Source organism: Seriola dumerili, unplaced genomic scaffold (genome assembly GCF_002260705.1).
Source record: "Seriola dumerili isolate Sdu_G_001 unplaced genomic scaffold, Sdu_1.0 BDQW01000043.1, whole genome shotgun sequence".
In the NCBI taxonomy this organism is placed as follows: Eukaryota; Metazoa; Chordata; class Actinopteri; order Carangiformes; family Carangidae; genus Seriola; species Seriola dumerili.
The window spans coordinates 50,161-56,160 of record NW_019174298.1 but is presented as its reverse complement, the minus strand read 5'-3'; positions in this window follow the sequence as shown (position 1 = coordinate 56,160).

Genomic DNA, 6,000 nt, shown 5'->3' with positions numbered 1-6,000 from the left:
AAAGGAGTAGTTTGACATTGTAAGAAAAACACTTATTCACTTTCCTTTGGAGGGTTAGATGAGAAGACTGACACTTCTGTGAGCAGTTGGTTAGCTTAGCTTAGCTTAGCACAAACACTGGAAACGGGGGGGAAACAACTAGCCTGACTCTGTCCATTGTCAGCATCTTTCCCCAGTCCCTCTAACGCTCACTCTGTAACACATTATATCTCATTTGTTTCATCTGTGCAAAAACCAAAGTTGCCAAACCAAACATGACAATACACCATTTTCAGGGGTTTATGTGTCTGACTGTTACCTCATTCATGTAATTTGTTATTGGATGGTAGGTCACTTGTTAATGACATACAGTTGTATGATTGCATAGGTTTTTGTGTGAGAATTAAAATACTGTGCATTAACAATATATCAATATAACACTATATACAATCTGGAGTAAACAAGTGAGATGTAATGTGCTTAGAGGTGTTGCGAGGCAGATTTCGTTCCCATTGGACAGAGCAAGATTTGCTGTTTCCTCCTCTTTCAGTCCTTCAACTAAATTAGCCTAACTGGCTGCTAGCTGTAACCTTAAATGAGCTATTTGTAAGTCTTACTTGCTACATAGACAACGTTAGCATTAACAACTGTTTACTGACCAGTCTAGAATAAACGTTGTGAGTTCAGCATCAAAAAACATTCCTTTACTTGCCAAGAGCTGTCTCCAGCAGTGGGAAGCAAGGCCAACATTAACTCTAGTCTGTATCATGTCTTTTCTTCTACTGAAGTTAGCACGCTAACCAGCTAGCCCCAGCCTGTCTTGTCACTTTTTGATAGCGACTCACTGCAGCCTCCAATCTGCCCTGAAGACTTAGCACTGTTCAGAGGGTGTGTTATAATCTCTTGTCTTGTAAACACAACAGTGGCCAAATCTCTTTTCCAGCGTCAATCACCAGCACCCGCTCCCAGCAAGAAAACACATCCGGCGGCTGATAAAACATACAAATAGCCCCTTTGAATTTAACGGGCACATATGTGCAGAGGTGCAAAGAGCCAAAATGCCCAACTTCTCCTTTAATGTTGATTGGATGCTGATGACAAATAGATAAAGTATTTGGACACTGTGATCTGTCATTAAAAAGGCTTAATGAAATGCCATATTTTAAGGTAAAAAACCCAATCTAATTCTTAAAAATCCTAAATACAAAATCATTCTGTAGTTGTTTATACGACATAGCCGACTTTATATGGAACAGCATCAAGTTTTTGTGCTGATTAGCCCTGTTGTCCACAGAGAGGAGCCTTATTGCTCTTGCTCTCCACAGGAAGTAGAGAATAACACTTGCATCACTAAAGAACAACACTTACTTTATCCACAGGAAGCACTGATGACATAACTTGGCGACAAGATATTAGTAGATTCTCACCAGAGAGTGGGGATAACGGGTGGTGCTGGTTCATGCTAAGTGTTCATACTGTAAACATGTACTCGAAGGAGCTGGGAGGAACAGAGATACATTTTCACTGGTTATCAAACACTGTATGAGATGAGTCCCCATGATGCCTTTATTTTTGTATTGGTGTAAGCACAGTCATATTTATAAAACAGACACAGGAGTAAAAAATAAGCTGACAAAGTGCAGAATTTTAAAAACCGTATATATTAACAGTTAACAATTGCAGTCAGTAATTATATTGTACTGTCGTGTAAATGTACTGGACATGTGGCTGAAAGAGAGTGGATGAGAGGCAAAGAGAAAAAAGGTGATTATTGAAGGTGACTGCAAAAGCCAATACCTAGCAGCTGTATATTCACCCTTAGAACAAGGAGCGAGACCCGGATCGATACCTCTCTCTTTCATCACCGTCACTCCGCTCCCTCTGCTCATCACCAGAGGCTGGAGGGGAAGTGCACAGCTACAGGAGACATTTATTACAGGCCTGCTTGGTGGCTCTGTGGGACACAGCCCAGCAACTCTTGGTTCTGCTTGTTAGCAGGCCTCGTGTAGATCTAACAGGGGCTGTATGTCAGCACTGGACTACGTGACATCACCTCCCAATGGGCCAATGATGGGGGTTTTGACAAAGTAGCAGCAATTTCACTGGCCCTGTGAGGATGATTGTTTTGTCAAAGCACATTTATGTGCAGAGGTCCCTCCCCATTTGTTAAATTGTAAACCTTGTGCAAAAATGACCCCAAAATGTATTTGGTTTATGTTTATTTTATTATTATGTTTTATTTTCATTTTTCATTTTACTGAAAGAAACTCACAAAATATCATTAAAGAGACTCGCAGAAAGTGTATCTTCTCACAATTTGTTCCCTTCTCCTTTATCTTGGTTTGCCTTAATGAACTCAGTGTGAAGCATCCTCAAGCACTGGTGCAAAACTGATCCAACACTAATAATGTAGTCTAACTACAGTATACTGACGCTGCAAAACCTGAAACTCATTTATTTTCTTTTAAACTCTACACTCAGTAGGTATTTACCAGTATTTTTTTCCGTGCTTGTATTCTTGCCCCTTTTTGATTAATATTTTAAAGTTCTGACATTAAATTAATGTTTCTAAAACAAAGTAAAAGACGATTTCATGCCTGTTAATCACAACGATCTTGAAAAGTGATGTAAGTGACTGAATTTTGTAATTGATTCATGTTCTGTGGCTCATGTATAATTGATTTCAGCTTTTATTTTTAACAGAATAGAACTTTCTAATGCATTCAAATGACAGAAATGGAACATCACAGTATATTGCAGTAAAAAAGGAAATGAAAATGATTTTACTCTCTTGCCCTGTAACAAGCATCATGTTGTACTTGTCCCCAATGCGTTTGGCCAGAAGTGCCCTCATTATCAACAACATCTCTACCTTGACATCTGATGCAAGGCCTAAAGAATACTATGAATACTGTTTTTCCCACTGGGGTTTTTTTTTCCAGAGCAAGCTGTAGAAACAACATTATGTAATAATACTTGGAAAGTCTCAGACATCATCCAACAATGAACATTACTCTGCTTGCCTCAACATTTGTGCTGGTTTGTTTTTTGCCATCTGGCTTTGATTCTACAACACAATCGCATGTGAAAGCAACGCTGTATAAACAGAGTGTAGGGCACACACATGTAAAAAACCTCTATGGATGCTGCAGTCAAAACCGAAGTCAAAAGTCAGACAAAAAAAAACCAGCACGCTGTACTGACAGCTCCCAGCAGAAATTTAATTTAACAGAGCAGCGTTTGATCTAACAGAGATCTTTGTCCGGCATTGTCAAAAATAATCTCTGAGTCAACCTGAACTGAACTGAACTTCTCTATCTCCAGATGCCTCATTTCATAGAGTAACAGTGAGACGATAATGGGAGAAAAAAACTGTGAGATGAATTGTAATATGTCTGCTGTGGTCTGGAATGGGTACAGTGACACTGTTATTGTATCATTTAATTTAAAGGGGCTACTAACATGAAGATTTAAGTGGCCTCTTAATGTAACTTGATGCAAGAAGACAAATTTGAGAACAGATAGCGTGAAATAAAAATCTGAATTATCTACCTATATATACCTAAAACCTTATTATAAGAATTTCTTTCTCACCTAGTATAGCTTTGTAACTGTGGTGGATAACATATTTGCTCCTAGGTATTTTAAGCCGCTATACTCAAAATTCTTATGTTACCAATGAATGAAATGACTGTGTGTAATATGAAAGGACTCTGCAGTTCCCCTGAGCTCCACAGAGCAGTTTAACATCTTTTGACTCGCTGTTTTGGTTTTGTTTACTCTCACTGCAGAAGCTGTAATAGCAAAAGAAGTTTTGATACGAAGGACCAAACGGCAGACAGACACAGTTAGCGACTAGCTTTTTAAGATAGCAGAGCATTTAGCAGAGAACCAGATATTTTCAAGTTAGTTAGTTAGTTAGTTAGCGGAGATTTCAACAGAGCTAAAAGACCAGTGAATGTGTGGTACCGAAACACCCCTTTGGCTGCCCCCATCACTGCCATGAAAATAGTGCCATTTGTATAAATTGCTTTAATTTAACTCTTTTTGTTCAGCCCTTTGCTTTTGTTTTGTAGTGTATATCTTGCATGCACTATAAGGTGTTTTAGTGAGATGTGTTTTGTAACATACTACATTTAGGCTACTCGTGTACAGTGAACTCCTCACAGAGAGAGCTTGACCACTGACAGGTTCTAATGTTCGGCTCCTTGTGTAGACTTTCAACCACAAGTTACTGTTGTCAAATCTCATTATCCGTAAAGTTTAGTGGTGGTTGTGATTTTCAGTTCACCTTCGCACACCAATCAGCTAAATGCATGAATGAGTTTTTACCCTCCCGATGACCCTTACAGGGCCAGCATACACAAACAACTATAAGATCACTCTCTACGCTACATAAGTGGACAGCAGCTGCAACCAATACGGCACTTAACGTGTGTACGAGGCCATGTGAGGTTACGCAGTGCGTCGCTGTTGGTGAAAGACACATAGCGCTCCTGTCACTCATTGATCGTGCAAGAGATAATTCCCACAGCCAGTTATTGCTTCCCTGTGGTGTGTGTGAAGCAGAGACACATATCTGCGAACATCACACACAGTCCAAGGATTCATTCACCTTGTAATTATGCAGGAGCCTGCCGGCCACCATCGCACAGACAGACAGATGCGCTGAACTTGTGAAAGAATTACATGAACTGTGAACATTATTTCTTTCTCATCTTACCCCTGCGATGCTCAACACTTAACAGAGTCTCACTGGTGCGATGGATGGATGGGTGGGTGGGCGGTTAGCACGTTTATGTGTGTGTCAGTGTGTGTCGGTGTGTCGGCATGTAGGTGTGTGTCAGTTCGTCAGCAGTGGCGCCTACGGGATGTGAACATGTGTGGCCACAGTCAGCCCGGGTGGATGAATTACAGCGGGCTGCGCTGTTGTAAAAACACTGGTCTATTTGTCAGCACACTGCTGTGCCCGTCCAGGAACACTGACTCAGATAAGTGGCTGTTCTCACACTGTAGAGAGTGTATGGGAGGTCAGAGAGATGTAAGAAGTGGCAAACCAACACAGTGGAATGAAAATGTGTGCAGTTAACATTCCACATTCAGCTCCCAGGCAAGATTTCATGCTTGCTGTGGGAGAGGGCTCTTACCATTGACTGATCGGTGAGTCACTCCACTGTGATACAGACAGCATCTGTTAGAGTGAATTTAATGCAGCATGGATTTGCTGCTGTGTGAATTATGAGTTTTCACAACCTTGATGCAATGTCACTGTCTGTTCACAGTGAGCTTTGAGTAGGACTGTGATGGAAGAGCAGGAGACGCCCTAAGATATCTCTATTTCCCTCGTGTTCTCTGGATTGTGTTTGTGTTTCTATACTGTTCTGTTGTATACAGCTGTCAGCCCATTGCTGAGTGGCTGAGGCGCTTAGCCAGGCCACGGTGTTCGCCTTTATGGCAGAGATCTATCACACACAGCAGATGACAAAACAAATTGAGGACTATGTTAAGATTAATTACTGGTGGCTGCATTGGAAACTGTAATACATATTGACAAGGAGGCCATATTATAATTAGCTTTATCCCATAGAAGCAGTAAAAAAAATGACCATTAGCCGTACATCAGAGCTGTCATTCACTGTCAGCTCTCTGGCGATCTGTTTTTACAAAATCTTACTTAGAACAAAGAGGTGTATAATAATACCCGGACAGTTTGGTGAAGTTTTATCAGATTTAATTCAGCATTTATTTCTGCTTGTCTGCTTATCTAATCTAGATGGCATTGCAATACAGCTATGAAGTATTTGCCATTGCCCCAGAATTCTTCTTTTTTTAGTCCGCATTAGAGAAGATTTATTGTTCCCCATGGTTAGAAAGTAAAGGAAACACAGTTTATCCCAAACTAAGTAGATTCAAGAGGATGGCGAAGCACCAACAAAGTGATTTGTGGAAATTAGGTTTCACTTCCTGCTTTGGAACAAATAGCGCTTCTTAAATATAAAACTCATTTACATGTATGAGTCA